At 45.7% G+C, this 26,147-nt stretch overlaps 1 long non-coding RNA gene across 7 annotated transcripts in view; it reads left to right on the top strand.

Annotated features, from left to right (window-relative positions):
• The window catches only part of LOC117190766, a 48,010-nt gene that overhangs the window by 5,559 nt on the left and 16,304 nt on the right, over positions 1-26,147 (top strand). For 2 of the 7 annotated variants that reach the window (XR_004473816.1, XR_004473813.1), the window contains exons 1-2: positions 5,584-5,668; positions 17,010-17,140. This is a non-coding gene — a long non-coding RNA (uncharacterized LOC117190766). Of the gene's footprint in view, positions 1-4,584; positions 4,624-4,974; positions 5,015-5,537; positions 5,669-16,436; positions 16,477-17,009; positions 17,141-19,400; positions 19,544-26,147 lie in introns of those variants that run through there. The other 5 variants (XR_004473818.1, XR_004473817.1, XR_004473814.1 and 2 more) reach the window with 5 other exon arrangements.

The following is a 26,147-nucleotide window of genomic DNA, read 5'->3' as shown; positions in this document are numbered from 1 at the left end:
AGAGTTGCGTTTTCCGCTTGGCGCTGATGTTGTTCGAAGAGATTTCTATGTCGATGATCTCATATCTGGAGGGGACAGCATTGATTCTGTCATCAAGATTCGTCAGCAGGTAAAGGAGCTACTTTCGAAAGGATGTTTTCCCATACGTAAATGGTGTTCCAATGAACCCGCTGCTTTGGAAGGCGTATCGGAGGCGGATCGCGAAAAGTTCCTTACCTTTCATGACGGGACTGAAGTAACCAAGGCGCTTGGTCTAGTTTGGGATCCCACCACGGACAATCTTCTGTTTAGCTTCGCTCACGTCGGAACCGCTGCAGGCCCAACCTCGAAGCGTTCGGTCCTGTCTACACTAGCTAGGTTCTACGATCCTCTAGCAGCCTTTGGATCTCTGGACCACCATTCTTGCGTCTTGAGAGCTCAGAGTGGCCTGCAGGCTTGCAATTGCCGACCGATGTACCAGAACGTCGTCATGCAGCATTGGTTGTTTCAAACGAAAGGGATGTATCGTACGATTGCAAATTTCAAAACTCATTCGGATCCATGCAGCGCGTCTTTGCTTACATATATCGATTCTACATTCTCAAGAACAAAGGCATAGCGCGGTCGAAGGGTCAACTTACCGTAATCGACATCAAAAATGGTACGCATTTGCTCATAAGGGCAATACAGCAGCAACAATTTTCGGAAGAGATAAGGGCCCTCGCCAGCAAACAGGCCCTACCCCCAAAACAACGGGCGTTGATTTTTGCGGACCCTTTTATCACAAGTCAGAAGTCAGAAGCAGGCCTCCTATCAAATGTTACATCGCTGTCTTCGTATGCTTTAGCACCAAAGCAACTCATTTGGAAGTCGTTCGGGATCTATCTACAGAATCCTTTCTGGCAGCATTAAGGCGTTTTATAAGTCTACGTCCAAACCTCGAATCATTTGGTCAGACAACGCTACAAATTTTGTAGGAGCAAAAAATGAGCTTTTGGAGCTTCGGCAATTGTTCCTCAGTGATCCTCATACGTCGGCTGTGTCACATCTCTGCGTTTCTAGTGGAATCGACTGGAAATTCATCCCCCCTCGCTCACCTCATTTTGGGGGTTTGTGGGAGGCGGCTGTTAAAGCAGCTAAATATCATTTTCATCGCATCGTCGGGACCTACATTTTTACTCTTGATGAAATTCAGACCTTGGCTTGTGAAATCTCTGCTTTGTAAAATTCCCGTCCGCTTTATGCAATTACAGAAAGTCCCGATGATCTAGATGTGCTCACGCCAAACCACTTTCTCAATGGAGCCCCGAAAGCTGCATTCGACGAGCCAGATGTGGCGCATCTCCGGGTCAACCTACATAGTCGATGGCAGCGGCTGTGTCAAATGAAGCAGGCGTTTTGGAGAAAATGGAGCACGGCGTATCTTTCGATTCTTCAGGAGCGGAGCAAGTGGCGGTCATCGTCTCCAAACATCAAGCTAGGAGCGCTCGTCATGATCAAGGAGGAAACGCTGCCAGCATTAAGGTGGCCGCTTGGCCGCATTGAGAGCGTCATACCAGGAAAAGATGGAACCATCAGAGTAGCCGTCATCCGCACTCAAAAAGGCCTTTTCAAGAGGGCCGTTGGAAAAATAGCGGTTCTGCCCCTTCAGGATGGATCTGTTGAAAGCCTTTGCCTTCCAACGGGGGGTGAATGTTCGGAGCAGCACCCAGCCGATTAGCTGCTTGCCAAATAGCACCTAATTCTTGGCCCTCAGCCGCTTATTTTGTTTGTTACTTATGTCTATGTCACTCATTTGTTTGTTAAAGCTCTGCGCTTGCTTGCCCTGCTAAACGCTCTCTGCCAGCTCGCTCTTCGCTATCTCCGCTTTGCGTCTGCCTACCGACGTCGGCCGAGCGAAGCTGCGCTTAGCGATCGGAGCGGCAATGTAAAGGGCAGGCAAGCCACACTTGCAATTTGGATGTCACGCATTAAAGAACATATCGTAATTTTATTTCTGCGCCGAGTTTTATTTAATTCGAAATAATTAGTCGGCCGATTGGGGATAAAAAACATTATCTCCACACCACCTATAATTCCAATTCCATTTCAGGTTGCGGCTGCCACAAGCCCCGGGAGTCGGGTGCGGACTAAAGAAATTCCAATTAATGAAAATGAGTCTAAACAGGCGAGGGTATGGGATGGCGGGAAACAGGCAATAAAATTATGCAAACAGCAGGTGTTACCCATTAGCTTTTCCAGTCTTTTGCTGGAGTCACTAATTTGGGTCATTAGCAGGTGTTGTCATCGCTCCTCCACGTTGGAGCTGTCTTTTGTGTATACCCTGGAAGAGAGGAGACAGATCCCTTCATAGAGGGTGCACTCAATAAATTGGATATATAATTGGTAGATCTTGGACCTACATATGTAGCCTATCCGTTCTGTACTGTCTTGACCCCCCCTACACTTTGTTGGGGGGTGCCGCGCAACCAATCAAAGTTTTTAAAACAAAAGAGACCGACAGAAGGTCTGTTTTTCTTTTTGTTTTCTGTTGACCGGGGTTCCAAACTGTAGAAAATTTAGTTAACTGATAAATTAAATACACTTTTCGGCTCTCAACTTTGTTCTGTTCTACCTCTGATTCTGTTTCGTGTTGGCCTGCTGCGGCTCCCCAAAGAGACCACAACCACAACCAGAGCTAGAACGGTGGTACGAGAAGGGGGAGGGGGGGACTCCACCCGCATTGGAGCGTCCAGTGTTGCCCGCTCTGGTTGTCGTTGTTTGCTGCAGTGCGTCGGAAGTTGTCGCCGGCAAATCAACAAACCATAACGCACAACAAGCCAACGGTACTCGGGTCCCAGTGAAAACATTTAACGCCGCTTCAGACTCGACTTCTTTTGTTCCGAATGGAGGAAATAACAACGAGGTGGAACGTTGTGAGTTGCTGCGGACACCGCAACTCTACAGTTATACCCGATACTAAGTCAGTATGGATCTCTCCGGCAGACGCTGCTAATATTGAACGACACGACAAAGAATGCGTGCGAGAGAGACAGAAAATCAGTCTGAGCGTGACGTCGGGGGCTGCGTAGCCACTGAAAATTGATTTGTTCCTTTTGGCTACAAAAATGATCCGATCTGATCCAGATTCAGCAATTTGATAGATATGGTCATTATCTATGATTCTGCGTTTTTAGTTTTCTCGAATGTGCAATATTGTGGATGCAACAGATTTTCGTCTTTTGTGGGGGCGGAAGGGGGTGGGGCGAAATTCGGAGATATACGTTTTATAGTGAGATCTAACAGAAGTGCGGATACCAAATTTGGTTACTCTAGCCTTAATAGTCTCTGAGATTTGTGGATGCCCCAGATTTTCGTCCTTTGCGTGGGCGGAAGGGGGTGTGGCGAAATTTGGACACGAAACGGTCAAGGTCCGATATCACAGGAGTGTGACTACCACATTTGGTTGCTCTGGCTCTTATAGGTTCTGAGATCCTTGAACTCATATTTTGCAATTGGCAAAACCGACCATGAAACCTGTGTGTTAGAGAGAGACAGAGCGAGAAAAAATGAAATCGTTTTCTTGATTCTGGCTATAATAATTATACGATCTGGTTCAGATTTTGCACTCTAGAAGATATAGTCATCTTCTACGATTCTGAGTTTTTAGTTTTATACTATCTTTAAAAATGTAGATGCCACAGATTTTCGTCCTTTGTGGGGCGGAAGTGGGCGGGGCAAAGTTTTGAAATATTTTAGTAGCAGTGACATATTACAGAAGTCTGGATCCAAAATATCGTTGCTCTAGCTCTTATAGTCTTTGAGCACTAGGCGCTGAAGGGGACGGACGGACGGACGGACGGACGGACGGACGGACGGACGGACGGACAGACGGACAGACAGACAGGGCTCAATCGACTCGGCTATTGATGCTGATCAAGAATATATATACTTTATGGGGTTGGAAACGATTCCTTCTGGACGTTACACACATCCACTTTTACCACAAATCTAATATACCCCAATACTCATTTTGAGTATCGGGTATAACAAAGAAATAGAATGAAGAAATGCAGTAAAATTTCGTTGGCCAAGCGCTCGACAAATTAGCCCAGGCCTGATAAGTGGCCAGCACAGAATAATTATGACCACAAATGGGTTTTCGGGCCCCCTCAAAAATCATTTTAAATGCATAAATTGTCCATGAAAAGTAATTATTTCGAAAATGAGGTAACAACTGAAACATTTACATAATTTAATCGGAAATAAAAAAAGGGAATATTGTGTATATATAAACCACATTTAATTGAACACAAAATAAAATAATTAAAGTGATTAATTTCGATTTTAAAGAGAAGCTAGAAAAAACATATTTACATTTTTTTATCTCAGTATTTTTATACCCGATACTCAAAGTTGTGGTAAAAGTGGATGTGTGTAACGTCCAGAAGGAATCGTTTCCGACCCCATAAAGTATATATGTAAAGGACAGTGTATCAAGCAGTTAACACTATCCCATCTAAATTAACATTTGAACTTAAGATACCATCGATAAGACCTAACCGATATAACCAGACTTAACCGATGTTTAAAAGACCTAACCGATAAGGGGTTATCGATATGGGAGTCGGTTGTTGGAAGTAGAAGCAGAAAGTAGAACAAAAAGTCGGAAGAACAGACTCATTAATTGCACATCTTAAATCATACACTTTGCACTCTTTTTCGAATAACACTATTAATAAACGATACATTATTATTAATCTTACATTTGGGGGTCGTCCGCGTCGAATACAGAGCTCGGAGTGTGTGAAAAAGAAAAACAGAAGAAAGCAGAAGCTGATGCAAGAAGAGGATTGTTGAAAAGTTGTTAAAGTTGTTGTTTGTAGCTACATAAAGTTGTAAAGTTGTTGTTGGTGGCTATAAACATTAAGTTGAACAATCCAAATTCTGTGAGCATAACAGTAGACACGGAGTTTAATAAAAGATCGGTCGTTTAATTCGGTTGGAAAATTGTGAAATTCATTGTCGCGCCGCAGCGTCGCCTTGTCCGTGCGCAGTACGTACGCAAGCAGAAAAAACACGCACAGACACGTTGTGTGTGATACACACTTATAAACAGAAAAGACACCCTCTAGTACCAGGCAACTAGTTCCGCACTGGTGCCGCACTAGCTACCATTCTCACCTCCCTGGTTCCAGATCGATCACCCGCAATGTGTTTCAGCGGAGAATTTAACACATGCATGTCCTAGGGCGGAACCACCCCTGGTTCCCGCTCGATTACCCGCTCAGGAGGTAGTTCCGAACTAGTTACCAGTAGATGCCAGCAACTAGTTCCCCCCTCTACTACCCTTCGATTACCTGTAGCTAGCTCTGACCTAGTTACCAGTAACTAGTTCCGAACTGACTATTGGTAGTAGTCAATCTGGCAGTCTGGAATAATACAAAAATAAAAACACAATGTCTTTCATTATAACGAATAATTTTTAATTATATGATGCTTAGCCTACTCCTGGTTTTTGGCAAGAGACTTCTTTTTTAACACCCTTTTCTTCATCCTTTGCATTGCCTTCCGTACAGTGTTTTCGGGGGGCTCATCGCCAGGAGGACCCCATCGACGTTATATGCCAGAACAATGTCCTCACTCAAAATAAAGTTCAAGCCGCTCAAAACGCCAGCTGGCTGGAGAATTGATTTCATTGCTGTTATCTGTAAGTGAAACATTAAAATATAAAGATAAGACAGAGAAAAAAGTCATACAATTTAGAGTTTAGATTTACTTACATAAATGTCCCTATTTAATTTTATTTTTACCTCCAGTTCATTCCACGAGCGCAACTACAGTAAAATATCACGATTAACTTACCATTTCGGTGCTTATTGCATGGCGTGGCCCGGTAAAAACTAGCTGAGTGGGCACTGTAACTCCAGGGAATTGCGGTTATTTGCCGACTTCGAAAACAAAACGAAGGCGGCTTCGTTTTTCGGTTCTTTTTCGACTGGTCCGTGTTCGCTTCCCGCGTAACTAGTTGCAGAACTAGTACATTGTAGTCGACGAAGACCTGGTCCGCGTTCACTTCCCGCGTAACTAGTTACAGAACTAGTACATTGTAGTCGACGAAGACCTGGTCCGCGTTCGCTTCCCGCGTAACTAGTTGCGTAGCTAGTTAAGCGGTAAACAGCGCAGAACTAGTTCGAGAGGGGTCAATTGACCCCTTTGGTTCTACAGGGAAGCGTTTCCGACCCCATAAAGTGTTTATATTCTTCATCAATAGCCGAATCGATTGAGCCCTGTCTGTCTGTCCGTCCTTATGAGACTATAAGAGCTAGAGCAACGACATTTTGTATATCCAGACTTCTGTGATATGTCACTGTTACAAAAATTCGCCCTGCCCACTTCCGCCCCCACAAAGGGGCCACAAATCTGTGGCATCCACAATTTCAAAGATACGAGAAAACAGAAAACGCAGAATCGCAGGGAATGACTATATCTTTTAGACTGCAGAATATGAACCAAATCGCATTATTATTATAGCCAGAATGAAGAAAACAATTTCATTTTCTCTCGCTCTGTCTCTCTCTAACACACAGGTTTCATGGTCGGCTTTGCCTATTGCTAAAAGTGAGTTCCCAGATCTCAGGGACTATAAAAGCTAGAGCAACCAAATTTGGTATCCATACTCCTGTTAGATCTCACTATAAAACGTGTATTTCAAAATTTCGCCACAGCCCCTTCCGCCACCACACGCCCCCGACGGCACGCTCAGACTGATTTTCTGTCTCTCTCGCACGCACTCTTTGTCGTGTCGTTTAATATTAGCGCCGTCTGCCGGCGGAGAGCCATACTGACTAAGTATCGGGTATAAATGTAGAGTTGCGGTCGCCGCAGCAACTCACAACGTTACCCCTTGTTGCTTTTTGGTTTGTGGAAATAGTAGTAGAAAAGAGTGGTAGATGAATGTATGAGGCAGTGGCGGGGGCTGGCAAAGGGTGAGGTAGGTATAGGGTTAGGCAGGAGCACAGTCCGGGCAGGAACAGGGCCTGGACAGTAAGAAGGCCATTGCCATGACAGGAATTCATTTGTGGCCAACATTCAAATAAATGAAGGCAATTACATAGCCAAGGAGTAGTGTTACGGGCAAGCCAAATGGTTGTTCAAGAATTCCACAAAAAAAAACCTTCTCTGCTCTTCTGGTTATAGCTCTACATAGCAGAGGGTATCTTATAGTCGAATTAATCGATTATCTCACTTATTTTTTCAGTTAGTGGTGGGTGTGGGCGTGGGTGGGTGGTTGCCATGGCGTGTTGATAAATAAGCAAATAAATAAATAAACAGTTTCAAGTGTTTTCCCAAATTGAGTCAAATTTTCACTCTTTCTCATTTTGTGGTGCCACTTGCTTTGGCTGTTGTTGTTGGCGGACTGCATTGAAATAAATGGAAATACTTTTAGCCAGATTGATGGCTTCATTAGGTGCAAGTGCAACAATTAACCGAAAGTTTTGATTGGATTCAAGTGTTTTGTCCCCAAAGCTTTGCAGAAATCACTTACCCTAACAGATTCATAGATTGTGGCTTGACCCACTAAAACTACGACAAACGTGTGTTTATGTTGTATCTGACCCTCCCCCATACCGCTCTCTGTGTCTGTCTCTATCTCTATCTCTCTCTTGAATCGTTAACCTCAATTATTTCCACAAATTATAATTACTTCATCGATACAATTGAATTGTTTTCCGACTACTGTTTGGCCCCCACTCAACACTCCACACCCAGAAATACAGCTCTAGTCGCGCCCTCCTCTCCCCACCTCACCCGCTCACCTGTACACTGGGCCACCAAAATCAATTGTGAACCTTTTTCTTAGCCATTTTGGTGATTTCATAACTTTATTAATTCATTTGTTCATTTTTTCTCCATGGATCTGCGGAGGGTCGTTGTGTTTTTTGTTCGCTGTTTACGGTTGCCAATTCAAGCGCGACAAAAGACAAGAAGCTGGAGCCAGAGCCAAAGCCAACCCCAACTGTTCGGAGCAGCACCCAGCCGATTAGCTGCTTGCCAAATAGCACCTAATTCTTGGCCCTCAGCCGCTTATTTTGTTTTTTACTTATGTCTATGTCACTCATTTGTTTGTTAAAGCTTTGCGCTTGCTTGCCCTGCTAAACGCTCTCTGCCAGCTCGCTCTTCGCTATCTCCGCTTTGCGTCTGCCTACCGACGTCGGCCGAGCGAAGCTGCGCTTAGCGATCGGAGCGGCAATGTAAAGGGCAGGCAAGCCACACTTGCAATTTGGATGTCACGCATTAAAGAACATATCGTAATTTTATTTCTGCGCCGAGTTTTATTTAATTCGAAATAATTAGTCGGCCGATTGGGGATAAAAAACATTATCTCCACATAAAATTTGGTGACCCCATTCGTTAGCCCTAGCAAATTTTCGGCGGCTAAGCACAATTCGGTGCTAAAACACACTTACATACACCTACATACACGCATTGCTGGCTATTAATTTCTCTGTCGCGACAATTCGGTCAGTGCAGTGCGGTAGGCAGTGCAGCGAACTCACTAATACACACAAGCGGAGTACAAAGCGGAATCGGACAGCTCGCACAGCCGCACAGCTAAAGGCATTAGCTGTAATCCCTTTGCTTTCGGTTCCCACGTTTATACGTATACAGGGTGTCTTTTTCGGTCGTGCTGAGTGACTCTTTTAAAACCTCAACATGGCAGCACCTGAGCCTACCAATGTCGCGAACGCAGCAATGCCGAGTGATGTAGATTTCTACAAGCATCGCGTGCCAACTAAAGGCCATGGATCGCTTTCTCACCAAGGAAGAGCTTGCCGAGTTAGATGAGGCAGAACTTCAAGCTCGCTTAGAGCAGATCGAGCGAATGAATGCGGATTTCGATGCCGCTCAAACGAGCCTTGAAAGGCTGGATTTCCTGCAGTTAGCCCATGATGCCCGGCTGGACTTTTCGAATGTTTATGTCAAGGTTAGGTCCAGGCTGTCGCGGGAGTTGATGGCTGCTCGCACGGTAAATGTTGCCAATTCAACGGCTCGGCATACTCTCGAGGGGAATTCGTCGTTGTTCGCCTATAATAGTATAGGCCGTTCTCGAATGCCCGAGTTGCAGCTTCCGCGATTCGGTGGGAGCTACATGGATTGGCCAGAATTCCACGCGATGTTTTCGACAATGGTGCACAAAGACCATCGTATACCAATCATCGAAAAATTCCAATATCTTCGTGGATGTCTAGATGGTGCTGCGCTGGATACGATTCGTTCCTTGGAACTTTCTGAGGAGAATTACGACAAGGCGTTGAATTTACTAATGTTGCGATTCGATAATAAACTGTTACATTTTCAGGCACACGTCAAGGCTATTTTCGGGCTGCAAGGGGTGGAGAAGGGCTCGGCTATCGGCTTGCGCGCGCTCAGCGATAAAATCAATTCGCACTTGCGTGCACTTCAGACCTTGGCGACCCCGCAGGAGATTTCCGATGGGTTGCTGATCTTCATCATAGGCACGAAATTGGACCACAAGACCAAGGAGAAATGGGAAGAGAACTTGCCGACGTCAGGATTGCCTCGGTGGTCAAGCATGGCCTCATTCTTGGAAGCAAGATGTCGGATGCTGGAAAATTTGGGATCGGCTATGGTAACAATTCCTAGCCAGCAGGTGGGAGAAAGTAAACCTAGCCCCTAATCACCTCCATTAACGATCATAATAGCTCAACATGCAAGTATTGCAAATCCTCCGATCACTACATATCCCGATGCCAGGCATTTATAGATCTCCCTGTTTTTTCTCGATACAAGGAGGTGAAGAAGCGCCATTTATGTCTAAACTGCCTCAACAAAGGCCATTCATTGCAACGCTGCAAGTCAGGGGCATGTAGAAATTGCCAAGCCAAGCATCACACACTGCTCCACATGCAGTCGGGCGCTGACGCTGAGTTGCCGTCGCCGAGCACGGAATCGACCCAGCATGATCCTGCAAGTGCCCTAGTAGCAAGCAAATATATTAGCCCTCCCCCCTCGAGTCAAAAATCTCTGCCTAGCCAAAACGTGCTGCTAGCTACTGCAATCGTATATGTCAGGGGCCGTTTTGGATCGCTTATTCCATGTCGTGCCATTTTAGATTCCGCTTCTCAGGTTAACTTTATAACATCGAGACTCGCCAATCAGCTGCAGTTAGATCCTCACCCGTCTCACGTTCAAATCGCCGGTATTGGAGAGTCAATTCTACCATCCAGCAAGGATTGGCCAATGCCAAATAATCTAAAACTGGCTGATCCTAATTTCGCCAAGCCCCAGCGTGTCGATCTGTTGATAGGTGCTGGTTTGTTCTTCGAATTAATGTGCGTTGGACAGATTCGACTGTCAGACCAATTGCCAACATTGCAGAAGACGAAACTTGGCTGGATAGTGTCAGGAAGTATTAAAAACTCTGAGAAAGCCCGTGCGGCGCTAGCATCCGTTGAAGATCCCCCTGTCATCTCCGCTTGCGAGACTAATTTGTGCGATATTGTAAGGCAGTTTTGGGAAGTCGATGGAGATTATTCGCCCTCATCAATTTCGGAGGAAGATGTTCATTGCGAACAGCATTTCGTCACAAACTGCATTCGCCTAGAGTCCGGAGCTTACTCCGTGCGTTTGCCAACCAAATTCAGTCTAGAGGAATTAGGAGAATCGTATCAGCAGGCGCTACGTAGATTTCTCAATTTGGAGAGGAAGCTAGCAAAAAATGCACAGCTTAAGGCAAAATATATGGAGTTTCTCCAGGAGTATCGTGATTTAGGACACATGTCGCCAGCTTCGCGGCAGTCAGACCTCCCGCAGTACTTCTTGCCTCACCATTGCGTCCACAAGCAGGATAGTAGTACAACCACCAAATTACGCGTAGTGTTCGATGGATCTGCCAAAACAGCGTCTGGAGTATCACTGAATGATGCGCTAATGGCTGGACCCACCATCCAACCTAAAATTCTGATAACTCTGCTTCGATATCTGCAAAATGTACCGCTGTGTACGCGTTTCCCATCCCGATACGCACGTGCAGTGCATCCTATGGCGCAATGACCCGAAGGAGGAGATTCAGGTGTTCAAGTTGGAGACTGTTACTTACGGAACCAAACCTGCCGCTTTCTTAGCAATTCGTGCTATGCATCAATTGGCAAATGATGAAGAGTTGCGTTTTCCGCTTGGCGCTGATGTTGTTCGAAGAGATTTCTATGTCGATGATCTCATATCTGGAGGGGACAGCATTGATTCTGTCATCAAGATTCGTCAGCAGGTAAAGGAGCTACTTTCGAAAGGATGTTTTCCCATACGTAAATGGTGTTCCAATGAACCCGCTGCTTTGGAAGGCGTATCGGAGGCGGATCGCGAAAAGTTCCTTACCTTTCATGACGGGACTGAAGTAACCAAGGCGCTTGGTCTAGTTTGGGATCCCACCACGGACAATCTTCTGTTTAGCTTCGCTCACGTCGGAACCGCTGCAGGCCCAACCTCGAATCGTTCGGTCCTGTCTACACTAGCTAGGTTCTACGATCCTCTAGCAGCCTTTGGATCTCTGGACCACCATTCTTGCGTCTTGAGAGCTCAGAGTGGCCTGCAGGCTTGCAATTGCCGACCGATGTACCAGAACGTCGTCATGCAGCATTGGTTGTTTCAAACGAAAGGGATGTATCGTACGATTGCAAATTTCAAAACTCATTCGGATCCATGCAGCGCGTCTTTGCTTACATATATCGATTCTACATTCTCAAGAACAAAGGCATAGCGCGGTCGAAGGGTCAACTTACCGTAATCGACATAAAAAATGGTACGCATTTGCTCATAAGGGCAATACAGCAGCAACAATTTTCGGAAGAGATAAGGGCCCTCGCCAGCAAACAGGCCCTACCCCCAAAAAGCACGATGGCCTCACTGAATCCATTTCTGGATAGCTTTGGATTGCTGCGTGTTGGAGGCCGCCTCCAAAATGCCGAATTGGACTACGACGCGAAGCACCCGATCCTGCTTCCTAAGGGACATCCTGTCACTGTCTCTATTATTATCTTCTTTCACGAAAGGTTTCTCCACGCAGGAGCTCAAGGATTGCTCGGACTGCTTCGGCAAAAATTCTGGCCTATTGGTGGACGCAAATATGTTGCGGGAATCATTCGCAAATGTGTTAGATGCTTTCGTTTGAAGCCAGTGCTGAGGGAACATATCATGGGAAACTTGCCTGCGGATCGCGTAAGGACTAATCCAGCATTCCACACAACGGGCGTTGATTTTTGCGGACCCTTTTATCACAAGTCGGAAGTCAGAAGCAGGCCTCCTATCAAATGTTACATCGCTGTCTTCGTATGCTTTAGCACCAAAGCAACTCATTTGGAAGTCGTTCGGGATCTATCTACAGAATCCTTTCTGGCAGCATTAAGGCGTTTTATAAGTCTACGTCCCAAACCTCGAATCATTTGGTCAGACAACGCTACAAATTTTGTATGAGCAAAAAATGAGCTTTTGGAGCTTCGGCAATTGTTCCTCAGTGATCCTCATACGTCGGCTGTGTCACATCTCTGCGTTTCTAGTGGAATCGACTGGAAATTCATCCCCCCTCGCTCACCTCATTTTGGGGGTTTGTGGGAGGCGGCTGTTAAAGCAGCTAAATATCATTTTCATCGCATCGTCGGGACCTACATTTTTACTCTTGATGAAATTCAGACCTTGGCTTGTGAAATCTCTGCTTTGTAAAATTCCCGTCCGCTTTATGCAATTACAGAAAGTCCCGATGATCTAGATGTGCTCACGCCAAACCACTTTCTCAATGGAGCCCCGAAAGCTGCATTCGACGAGCCAGATGTGGCGCATCTCCGGGTCAACCTACTTAGTCGATGGCAGCGGCTGTGTCAAATGAAGCAGGCGTTTTGGAGAAAATGGAGCACGGCGTATCTTTCGATTCTTCAGGAGCGGAGCAAGTGGCGGTCATCGTCTCCAAACATCAAGCTAGGAGCGCTCGTCATGATCAAGGAGGAAACGCTGCCACCATTAAGGTGGCCGCTTGGCCGCATTGAGAGCGTCATACCAGGAAAAGATGGAACCATCAGAGTAGCCGTCATCCGCACTCAAAAAGGCCTTTTCAAAAGGGCCGTTGGAAAAATAGCGGTTCTGCCCCTTCAGGATGGATCTGTTGAAAGCCTTTGCCTTCCAACGGGGGTTGAATGTTCGGAGCAGCACCCAGCCGATTAGCTGCTTGCCAAATAGCACCTAATTCTTGGCCCTCAGCCGCTTATTTTGTTTGTTACTTATGTCTATGTCACTCATTTCTTTGTTAAAGCTCTGCGCCTGCTTGCCCTGCTAAACGCTCTCTGCCAGCTCGCTCTTCGCTATCTCCGCTTTGCGTCTGCCTACCGACGTCGGCCGAGCGAAGCTGCGCTTAGCGATCGGAGCGGCAATGTAAAGGGCAGGCAAGCCACACTTGCAATTTGGATGTCACGCATTAAAGAACATATCGTAATTTTATTTCTGCGCCGAGTTTTATTTAATTCGAAATAATTAGTCGGCCGATTGGGGATAAAAAACATTATCTCCACACCAACTATAATTCCAATTCCATTTCAGGTTGCGGCTGCCACAAGCCCCGGGAGTCGGGTGCGGACTAAAGAAATTCCAATTAATGAAAATGAGTCTAAACAGGCGAGGGTATGGGATGGCGGGAAACAGGCAATAAAATTATGCAAACAGCAGGTGTTACCCATTAGCTTTTCCAGTCTTTTGCTGGAGTCACTAATTTGGGTCATTAGCAGGTGTTGTCATCGCTCCTCCACGTTGGAGCTGTCTTTTGTGTATCCCCTGGAAGAGAGGAGACAGATCCCTTCATAGAGGGTGCACTCAATAAATTGGATATATAATTGGTAGATCTTGGACCTACATATTAAGCCTATCCGTTCTGTACTGTCTTGACCCCCCCTACACTTTGTTGGGGGGTGCCGCGCAACCAGTCAAAGTTTTTAAAACAAAAGAGACCGACAGAAGGTCTGTTTTTCATTTTGTTTTCTGTTGACCGGGGTTCCAAACTGTAGAAAATTTAGTTAACTGATAAATTAAATACACTTTTCGGCTCTCAACTTTGTTCTGTTCTACCTCTGATTCTGTTTCGTGTTGGCCTGCTGCGGCTCCCCAAAGAGACCACAACCACAACCAGAGCTAGAACGGTGGTACGAGAAGGGGGAGGGGGGACTCCACCCGCATTGGAGCGTCCAGTGTTGCCCGCTCTGGTTGTCGTTGTTTGCTGCAGTGCGTCGGAAGTTGTCGCCGGCAAATCAACAAACCATAACGCACAACAAGCCAACGGTACTCGGGTCCCAGTGAAAACATTTAACGCCGCTTCAGACTCGACTTCTTTTGTTCCGAATGGAGGAAATAACAACGAGGTGGAACGTTGTGAGTTGCTGCGGACACCGCAACTCTACAGTTATACCCGATACTAAGTCAGTATGGATCTCTCCGGCAGACGCCGCTAATATTGAACGACACGACAAAGAGTGCGTGCGAGAGAGACAGAAAATCAGTCTGAGCGTGACGTCGGGGGCTGCGTAGCCACTGAAAATTGATTTGTTCCTTTTGGCTACAAAAATGATCCGATCTGATCCAGATTCAGCAATTTGATAGATATGGTCATTATCTATGATTCTGCGTTTTTAGTTTTCTCGAATGTGCAATATTGTGGATGCAACAGATTTTCGTCTTTTGTGGGGGCGGAAGGGGGTGGGGCGAAATTCGGAGATATACGTTTTATAGTGAGATCTAACAGAAGTGCGGATACCAAATTTGGTTACTCTAGCCTTAATAGTCTCTGAGATTTGTGGATGCCCCAGATTTTCGTCCTTTGCGTGGGCGGAAGGGGGTGTGGCGAAATTTGGACACGAAACGGTCAAGGTCCGATATCACAGGAGTGTGACTACCACATTTGGTTGCTCTGGCTCTTATAGGCTCTGAGATCCTTGAAATCATATTTTGCAATTGGCAAAACCGACCATGAAACCTGTGTGTTAGAGAGAGACAGAGCGAGAAAAAATGAAATCGTTTTATTGATTCTGGCTATAATAATTATACGATCTGGTTCAGATTTTGCACTCTAGAAGATATAGTCATCTTCTACGATTCTGAGTTTTTAGTTTTATACTATCTTTAAAAATGTAGATGCCACAGATTTTCGTCCTTTGTGGGGCGGAAGTGGGCGGGGCAAAGTTTTGAAATATTTTAGTAGCAGTGACATATTACAGAAGTCTGGATCCAAAATATCGTTGCTCTAGCTCTTATAGTCTTTGAGCACTAGGCGCTGAAGGGGACGGACGGACGGACGGACAGACAGACAGGGCTCAATCGACTCGGCTATTGATGCTGATCAAGAATATATATACTTTATGGGGTCGGAAACGATTCCTTCTGGACGTTACACACATCCACTTTTACCACAAATCTAATATACCCCAATACTCATTTTGAGTATCGGGTATAACAAAGAAATAGAATGAAGAAATGCAGTAAAATTTCGTTGGCCAAGCGCTCGACAAATTAGCCCAATTAGCCCTGATAAGTGGCCAGCACAGAATAATTATGACCACAAATGGGTTTTCGGGCCCCCTCAAAAATCATTTTAAATGCATAAATTGTCCATGAAAAGTAATTATTTCGAAAATGAGGTAACAACTGAAACATTTACATAATTTAATCGGAAATAAAAAAAGGGAATATTGTGTATATATAAACCACATTTAATTGAACACAAAATAAAATAATTAAAGTGATTAATTTCGATTTTAAAGAGAAGCTAGAAAAAACATATTTACATTTTTTTATCTCAGTATTTTTATACCCGATACTCAAAGTTGTGGTAAAAGTGGATGTGTGTAACGTCCAGAAGGAATCGTTTCCGACCCCATAAAGTATATATGTAAAGGACAGTGTATCAAGCAGTTAACACTATCCCATCTAAATTAACATTTGAACTTAAGATACCATCGATAAGACCTAACCGATATAACCAGACTTAACCGATGTTTAAAAGACCTAACCGATAAGGGGTTATCGATATGGGAGTCGGTTGTTGGAAGTAGAAGCAGAAAGTTGAACTAAAAGTCGGAAGAACAGACTCATTAATTGCACACCTTAAATCATACACTTTGCACTCTTTTTCGAATAACACTATTAATAAACGATACATTATTATTAATCTTACATTTGGGGGTCGTCCGCGTCGAATACAGAGCTCGGAGTGTGTGAAAAAGAAAAACAGAAGAAAGCAGAAGCTGATGCAAGAAGAGGATTGTTGAAAAGTTGTTAAAGTTGTTGTTTGTAGCTACATAAAGTTGTAAAGTTGTTGTTGGTGGCTATAAACATTAAGTTGAACAATCCAAATTCTGTGAGCATAACAGTAGACACGGAGTTTAATAAAAGATCGGTCGTTTAATTCGGTTGGAAAATTGTGAAATTCATTGTCGCGCCGCAGCGTCGCCTTGTCCGTGCGCAGTACGTACGCAAGCAGAAAAAACACGCACAGACACGTTGTGTGTGATACACACTTATAAACAGAAAAGACACCCTCTAGTACCAGGCAACTAGTTCCGCACTGGTGCCGCACTAGCTACCATTCTCACCTCCCTGGTTCCAGATCGATCACCCGCAATGTGTTTCAGCGGAGAATTTAACACATGCATGTCCTAGGGCGGAACCACCCCTGGTTCCCGCTCGATTACCCGTAGCTAGTTGCTCAGGAGGTAGTTCCGAACTAGTTACCAGTAGATGCCAGCAACTAGTTCCCCCCTCTACTACCCTTCGATTACCTGTAGCTAGCTCTGACCTAGTTACCAGTAACTTGTTCCGAACTGACTATTGGTAGTAGTCAATCTGGCAGTCTGGAATAATACAAAAATAAAAACACAATGTCTTTCATTATAACGAATAATTTTTAATTATATGATGCTTAGCCTACTCCTGGTTTTTGGCAAGAGACTTCTTTTTTAACACCCTTTTCTTCATCCTTTGCATTGCCTTCCGTACAGTGTTTTCGGGGGGCTCATCGCCAGGAGGACCCCATCGACGTTATATGCCAGAACAATGTCCTCACTCAAAATAAAGTTCAAGCCGCTCAAAACGCCAGCTGGCTGGAGAATTGATTTCATTGCTGTTATCTGTAAGTGAAACATTAAAATATAAAGATAAGACAGAGAAAAAAGTCATACAATTTAGAGTTTAGATTTACTTACATAAATGTCCCTATTTAATTTTATTTTTACCTCCAGTTCATTCCACGAGCGCAACTACAGTAAAATATCACGATTAACTTACCATTTCGGTAAGCTTACTAGCTGAGTGGGCACTGTAACTCAAGGGAATTGCGGTTATTTGCCGACTTCGAAAACAAAACGAAGGCGGCTTCGTTTTTCGGTTCTTTTTCGACTGGTCCGTGTTCGCTTCCCGCGTAACTAGTTGCAGAACTAGTACATTGTAGTCGACGAAGACCTGGTCCGCGTTCACTTCCCGCGTAACTAGTTACAGAACTAGTACATTGTAGTCGACGAAGACCTGGTCCGCGTTCGCTTCCCGCGTAACTAGTTGCAGAACTAGTACATTGTAGTCGACGAAGACCTGGTTCGCGTTCGCTTCCCGCGTAACTAGTTGCGTAGCTAGTTGAGCGGTAAACAGCGCAGAACTAGTTCGAGAGGGGTCAATTGACCCCTTTGGTTCTACAGGGAAGCGTTTCCGACCCCATAAAGTGTTTATATTCTTCATCAATAGCCGAATCGATTGAGCCCTGTCTGTCTGTCCGTCCTTATGAGACTATAAGAGCTAGAGCAACGACATTTTGTATATCCAGACTTCTGTGATATGTCACTGTTACAAAAATTCGCCCTGCCCACTTCCGCCCCCACAAAGGGGCCACAAATCTGTGGCATCCACAATTTCAAAGATACGAGAAAACAGAAAACGCAGAATCGCAGGGAATGACTATATCTTTTAGACTGCAGAATATGAACCAAATCGCATTATTATTATAGCCAGAATGAAGAAAACAATTTCATTTTCTCTCGCTCTGTCTCTCTCTAACACACAGGTTTCATGGTCGGCTTTGCCTATTGCTAAAAGTGAGTTCCCAGATCTCAGGGACTATAAAAGCTAGAGCAACCAAATTTGGTATCCATACTCCTGTTAGATCTCACTATAAAACGTGTATTTCAAAATTTCGCCACAGCCCCTTCCGCCACCACACGCCCCCGACGGCACGCTCAGACTGATTTTCTGTCTCTCTCGCACGCACTCTTTGTCGTGTCGTTTAATATTAGCGCCGTCTGCCGGCGGAGAGCCATACTGACTAAGTATCGGGTATAAATGTAGAGTTGCGGTCGCCGCAGCAACTCACAACGTTACCCCTCGTTGCTTTTTGGTTTGTGGAAATAGTAGTAGAAAAGAGTAGTAGATGAATGTATGAGGCAGTGGCGGGGGCTGGCAAAGGGTGAGGTAGGTATAGGGTTAGGCAGGAGCACAGTCCGGGCAGGAACAGGGCCTGGACAGTAAGAAGGCCATTGCCATGACAGGAATTCATTTGTGGCCAACATTCAAATAAATGAAGGCAATTACATAGCCAAGGAGTAGTGTTACGGGCAAGCCAAATGGTTGTTCAAGAATTCCACAAAAAAAAACCTTCTCTGCTCTTCTGGTTATAGCTCTACATAGCAGAGGGTATCTTATAGTCGAATTAATCGATTATCTCACTTATTTTTTCAGTTAGTGGTGGGTGTGGGCGTGGGTGGGTGGTTGCCATGGCGTGTTGATAAATAAGCAAATAAATAAATAAACAGTTTCAAGTGTTTTCCCAAATTGAGTCAAATTTTCACTCTTTCTCATTTTGTGGTGCCACTTGCTTTGGCTGTTGTTGTTGGCGGACTGCATTGAAATAAATGGAAATACTTTTAGCCAGATTGATGGCTTCATTAAGTGCAAGTGCAACAATTAACCGAAAGTTTTGATTGGATTCAAGTGTTTTGTCCCCAAAGCTTTGCAGAAATCACTTACCCTAACAGATTCATAGATTGTGGCTTGACCCACTAAAACTACGACAAACGTGTGTTTATGTTGTATCTGACCCTCCCCCATACCGCTCTCTGTGTCTGTCTCTATCTCTATCTCTCTCTTGAATCGTTAACCTCAATTATTTCCACAAATTATAATTACTTCATCGATACAATTGAATTGTTTTCCGACTACTGTTTGGCCCCGACTCAACACTCCACACCCAGAAATACAGCTCTAGTCGCGCCCTCCTCTCCCCACCTCACCCGCTCACCTGTACACTGGGCCACCAAAATCAATTGTGAACCTTTTTCTTAGCCATTTTGGTGATTTCATAACTTTATTAATTCATTTGTTCATTTTTTCTCCATGGATCTGCGGAGGGTCGTTGTGTTTTTTGTTCGCTGTTTACGGGTGCCAATTCAAGCGCGACAAAAGACAAGAAGCTGGAGCCAGAGCCAAAGCCAACCCCAACTGTTCGGAGCAGCACCCAGCCGATTAGCTGCTTGCCAAATAGCACCTAATTCTTGGCCCTCAGCCGCTTATTTTGCTTGTTACTTATGTCTATGTCACTCATTTGTTTGTTAAAGCTTTGGGCTTGCTTGCCCTGCTAAACGCTCTCTGCCAGCTCGCTCTTCGCTATCTCCGCTTTGCGTCTGCCTCCCGACGTCGGCCGAGCGAAGCTGCGCTTAGCGATCGGAGCGGCAATGTAAAGGGCAGGCAAGCCACACTTGCAATTTGGATGTCACGCATTAAAGAACATATCGTAATTTTATTTCTGCGCCGAGTTTTATTTAATTCGAAATAATTAGTCGGCCGATTGGGGATAAAAAACATTATCTCCACATAAAATTTGGTGACCCCATTCGTTAGCCCTAGCAAATTTTCGGCAGCTAAGCACAATTCGGTGCTAAAACACACTTACATACACCTACATACACGCATTGCTGGCTATTAATTTCTCTGTCGCGACAATTCGGTCAGTGCAGTGCGGTAGGCAGTGCAGCGAACTCACTAATACACACAAGCGGAGTACAAAGCGGAATCGGACAGCTCGCACAGCGGCACAGCTAAAGGCATTAGCTGTAATCCCTTTGCTTTCGGTTCCCACGTTTATACGTATACAGGGTGTCTTTTTCGGTCGTGCTGAGTGACTCTTTTAAAACCTCAACATGGCAGCACCTGAGCCTACCAATGTCGCGAACGCAGCACTGCCGAGTGATGTAGATTTCTACAAGCCCAAGGCCGAGTCCATCGCGTGCCAACTAAAGGCCATGGATCGCTTTCTCACCAAGGAAGAGCTTGCCGAGTTAGATGAGGCAGAACTTCAAGCTCGCTTAGAGCAGATCGAGCGAATGAATGCGGATTTCGATGCCGCTCAAACGAGCCTTGAAAGGCTGGATTTCCTGCAGTTAGCCCATGATGCCCGGCTGGACTTTTCGAATGTTGATGTCAAGGTTAGGTCCAGGCTGTCGCGGGAGTTGATGGCTGCTCGCACGGTAAATGTTGCCAATTCAACGGCTCGGCATACTCTCGAGGGGAATTCGTCGTTGTTCGCCTATAATAGTATAGGCCGTTCTCGAATGCCCGAGTTGCAGCTTCCGCGATTCGGTGGGAGCTACATGGATTGGCCAGAATTCCACGCGATGTTTTCGACAATGGTGCACAAAGACCATCGTATACCAATCATCGAAAAATTCCAATATCTTCGTGGATGTCTAGATGGTGCTGCGCTGGATACGATTCGTTCCTTGGAACTTTCTGAGGAGAATTACGACAAGGCGTTGAATTTACTAATGTTGCGATTCGATAATAAACTGTTACATTTTCAGGCACACGTCAAGGCTATTTTCGGGCTGCAAGGGGTGGAGAAGGGCTCGGCTATCGGCTTGCGCGCGCTCAGCGATAAAATCAATTCGCACTTGCGTGCACTTCAGACCTTGGCGACCCCGCAGGAGATTTCCCGATGGGTTGCTGATCTTCATCATAGGCACGAAATTGGACCACAAGACCAAGGAGAAATGGGAAGAGAACTTGCCTCGGTGGTCAAGCATGGCCTCATTCTTGGAAGCAAGATGTCGGATGCTGGAAAATTTTGGGATCGGCTATGGTAACAATTCCTAGCCAGCAGGTGGGAGAAAGTAAACCTAGCCCCTAATCACCTCCATTAACGATCATAATAGCTCAACATGCAAGTATTGCAAATCCTCCGATCACTACATATCCCGATGCCAGGCATTTATAGATCTCCCTGTTTTTTCTCGATACAAGGAGGTGAAGAAGCGCCATTTATGTCTAAACTGCCTCAACAAAGGCCATTCATTGCAACGCTGCAAGTCAGGGGCATGTAGAAATTGCCAAGCCAAGCATCACACACTGCTCCACATGCAGTCGGGCGCTGACGCTGAGTTGCCGTCGCCGAGCACGGAATCGACCCAGCATGATCCTGCAAGTGCCCTAGTAGCAAGCAAATATATTAGCCCTCCCCCTCGAGTCAAAAATCTCTGCCTAGCCAAAACGTGCTGCTAGCTACTGCAATCGTATATGTCAGGGGCCGTTTTGGATCGCTTATTCCATGTCGTGCCATTTTAGATTCCGCTTCTCAGGTTAACTTTATAACATCGAGACTCGCCAATCAGCTGCAGTTAGATCCTCACCCGTCTCACGTTCAAATCGCCGGTATTGGAGAGTCAATTCTACCATCCAGCAAGGATTGGCCAATGCCAAATAATCTAAAACTGGCTGATCCTAATTTCGCCAAGCCCCAGCGTGTCGATCTGTTGATAGGTGCTGGTTTGTTCTTCGAATTAATGTGCGTTGGACAGATTCGACTGTCAGACCAATTGCCAACATTGCAGAAGACGAAACTTGGCTGGATAGTGTCAGGAAGTATTAAAAACTCTGAGAAAGCCCGTGCGGCGCTAGCATCCGTTGAAGATCCCCCTGTCATCTCCGCTTGCGAGACTAATTTGTGCGATATTGTAAGGCGGTTTTGGGAAGTCGATGGAGATTATTCGCCCTCATCAATTTCGGAGGAAGATGTTCATTGCGAACAGCATTTCGTCACAAACTGCATTCGCCTAGAGTCCGGAGCTTACTCCGTGCGTTTGCCAACCAAATTCAGTCTAGAGGAATTAGGAGAATCGTATCAGCAGGCGCTACGTAGATTTCTCAATTTGGAGAGGAAGCTAGCAAAAAATGCACAGCTTAAGGCAAAATATATGGAGTTTCTCCAGGAGTATCGTGATTTAGGACACATGTCGCCAGCTTCGCGGCAGTCAGACCTCCCGCAGTACTTCTTGCCTCACCATTGCGTCCACAAGCAGGATAGTAGTACAACCACCAAATTACGCGTAGTGTTCGATGGATCTGCCAAAACAGCGTCTGGAGTATCACTGAATGATGCGCTAATGGCTGGACCCACCATCCAACCTAAAATTCTGATAACTCTGCTTCGATATCTGCAAAATGTACCGCTGTGTACGCGTTTCCCATCCCGATACGCACGTGCAGTGCATCCTATGGCGCAATGACCCGAAGGAGGAGATTCAGGTGTTCAAGTTGGAGACTGTTACTTACGGAACCAAACCTGCCGCTTTCTTAGCAATTCGTGCTATGCATCAATTGGCAAATGATGAAGAGTTGCGTTTTCCGCTTGGCGCTGATGTTGTTCGAAGAGATTTCTATGTCGATGATCTCATATCTGGAGGGGACAGCATTGATTCTGTCATCAAGATTCGTCAGCAGGTAAAGGAGCTACTTTCGAAAGGATGTTTTCCCATACGTAAATGGTGTTCCAATGAACCCGCTGCTTTGGAAGGCGTATCGGAGGCGGATCGCGAAAAGTTCCTTACCTTTCATGACTGAAGTAACCAAGGCGCTTGGTCTAGTTTGGGATCCCACCACGGACAATCTTCTGTTTAGCTTCGCTCACGTCGGAACCGCTGCAGGCCCAACCTCGAAGCGTTCGGTCCTGTCTACACTAGCTAGGTTCTACGATCCTCTAGCAGCCTTTGGATCTCTGGACCACCATTCTTGCGTCTTGAGAGCTCAGAGTGGCCTGCAGGCTTGCAATTGCCGACCGATGTACCAGAACGTCGTCATGCAGCATTGGTTGTTTCAAACGCAAGGGATATATCGGACGATTGCAAATTTCAAAACTCATTCGGATCCATGCAGCGCGTCTTTGCTTACATATATCGATTCTACATTCTCAAGAACAAAGGCATAGCGCGGTCGAAGGGTCAACTTACCGTAATCGACATCAAAAATGGTACGCATTTGCTCATAAGGGCAATACAGCAGCAACAATTTTCGGAAGAGATAAGGGCCCTCGCCAGCAAACAGGCCCTACCCCCAAAAAGCACGATGGCCTCACTGAATCCATTTCTGGATAGCTTTGAATTGCTGCGTGTTGGAGGCCGCCTCCAAAATGCCGAATTGGACTACGACGCGAATCTCCCGATCCTGCTTCCTAAGGGACATCCTGTCACTGTCTCTATTATTATCTTCTTTCACGAAAGGTTTATCCACGCAGGAGCTCAAGGATTGCTCGGACTGCTTCGGCAAAAATTCTGGCCTATTGGTGGACGCAAACATGTTGCGGGAATCATTCGCAAATGTGTTAGATGCTTTCGTTTGAAGCCAGTGCTGAGGGAACATATCATGGGAAACTTGCCTGCGGATCGCGTAAGGACTAATCCAGCATTCCACACAACGGGCGTTGATTTTTGCGGACCCTTTTATCACAAGTCGGAAGTCAGAAGCAGGCTTCGTATGCTTTAGCACCAAAGCAACTCATTTGGAAGTCGTTCGGGATCTATCTACAGAATCCTTTCTGGCAGCATTAAGGCGTTTTATAAGTCTACGTCCCAAACCTCGAATCATTTGGTCAGACAACGCTACAAATTTTGTAGGAGCAAAAAATGAGCTTTTGGAGCTTCGGCAATTGTTCCTCAGTGATCCTTATACGTCGGCTGTGTCACATCTCTGCGTTTCTAGTGGAATCGACTGGAAATTCATCCCCCCTCGCTCACCTCATTTTGGGGGTTTGTGGGAGGCGGCTGTTAAAGCAGCTAAATATCATTTTCATCGCATCGTCGGGACCTACATTTTTACTCTTGATGAAATTCAGACCTTGGCTTGTGAAATCTCTGCTTTGTAAAATTCCCGTCCGCTTTATGCAATTACAGAAAGCCCCGATGATCTAGATGTGCTCACGCCAAACCACTTTCTCAATGGAGCCCCGAAAGCTGCATTCGACGAGCCAGATGTGGCGCGTCTCCGGGTCAACCTACTTAGTCGATGGCAGCGGCTGTGTCAAATGAAGCAGGCGTTTTGGAGAAAATGGAGCACGGCGTATCTTTCGATTCTTCAGGAGCGGAGCAAGTGGCGGTCATCGTCTCCAAACATCAAGCTAGGAGCGCTCGTCATGATCAAGGAGGAAACGCTGCCACCATTAAGGTGGCCGCTTGGCCGCATTGAGAGCGTCATACCAGGAAAAGATGGAACCATCAGAGTAGCCGTCATCCGCACTCAAAAAGGCCTTTTCAAGAGGGCCGTTGGAAAAATAGCGGTTCTGCCCCTTCAGGATGGATCTGTTGAAAGCCTTTGCCTTCCAACGGGGGGTGAATGTTCGGAGCAGCACCCAGCCGATTAGCTGCTTGCCAAATAGCACCTAATTCTTGGCCCTCAGACGCTTATTTTGTTTGTTACTTATGTCTATGTCACTCATTTGTTTGTTAAAGCTCTGCGCTTGCTTGCCCTGCTAAACGCTCTCTGCCAGCTCGCTTTTCGCTATCTCCGCTTTGCGTCTGCCTACCGACGTCGGCCGAGCGAAGCTGCGCTTAGCGATCGGAGCGGCAATGAAAGGGCAGGCAAGCCACACTTGCAATTTGGATGTCACGCACTAAAGAACATATCGTAATTTTATTTCTGCGCCGAGTTTTATTTAATTCGAAATAATTAGTCGGCCGATTGGGGATAAAAAACATTATCTCCACACCAACTATAATTCCAATTCCATTTCAGGGTGCGGCTGCCACAAGCCCCGGGAGTCGGGTGCGGACTAAAGAAATTCCAATTAATGAAAATGAGTCTAAACAGGCGAGGGTATGGGATGGCGGGAAACAGGCAATAAAATTATGCAAACAGCAGGTGTTACCCATTAGCTTTTCCAGTCTTTTGCTGGAGCTGTCTTTTGTGTATACCCTGGAAGAGAGGAGACAGATCCCTTCATAGAGGGTGCACTCAATAAATTGGATATATAATTGGTAGATCTTGGACCTACATATGTAGCCTATCCGTTCTGTACTGTCTTGACCCCCCCTACACTTTGTTGGGGGGTGCCGCGCAACCAATCAAAGTTTTTAAAACAAAAGAGACCGACAGAAGGTCTGTTTTTCTTTTTGTTTTCTGTTGACCGGGGTTCCAAACTGTAGAAAATTTAGTTAACTGATAAATTAAATACACTTTTCGGCTCTCAACTTTGTTCTGTTCTACCTCTGATTCTGTTTCGTGTTGGCCTGCTGCGGCTCCCCAAAGAGACCACAACCACAACCAGAGCTAGAACGGTGGTACGAGAAGGGGGAGGGGGGACTCCACCCGCATTGGAGCGTCCAGTGTTGCCCGCTCTGGTTGTCGTTGTTTGCTGCAGTGCGTCGGAAGTTGTCGCCGGCAAATCAACAAACCATAACGCACAACAAGCCAACGGTACTCGGGTCCCAGTGAAAACATTTAACGCCGCTTCAGACTCGACTTCTTTTGTTCCGAATGGAGGAAATAACAACGAGGTGGAACGTTGTGAGTTGCTGCGGACACCGCAACTCTACAGTTATACCCGATACTAAGTCAGTATGGATCTCTCCGGCAGACGCCGCTAATATTGAACGACACGACAAAGAGTGCGTGCGAGAAAAACAGAAAATCAGTCTGAGCGTGACGTCGGGGGCTGCGTAGCCACTGAAAATTGATTTGTTCCTTTTGGCTACAAAAATGATCCGATCTGATCCAGATTCAGCATTTTGATAGATATAGTCATTATCTATGATTCTGCGTTTTTAGTTTTCTCGAATGTGCAATATTGTGGATGCAACAGATTTTCGTCTTTTGTGGGGGCGGAAGGGGGGGGG

The sequence above is a fragment of the Drosophila miranda genome (genome assembly GCF_003369915.1).
Source record: "Drosophila miranda strain MSH22 chromosome Y unlocalized genomic scaffold, D.miranda_PacBio2.1 Contig_Y1_pilon, whole genome shotgun sequence".
Classification (NCBI taxonomy): domain Eukaryota; kingdom Metazoa; phylum Arthropoda; class Insecta; order Diptera; family Drosophilidae; genus Drosophila; species Drosophila miranda.
Note: the sequence above shows the minus strand (reverse complement) of the source record. Positions and strands in the feature narration are given on the sequence as shown.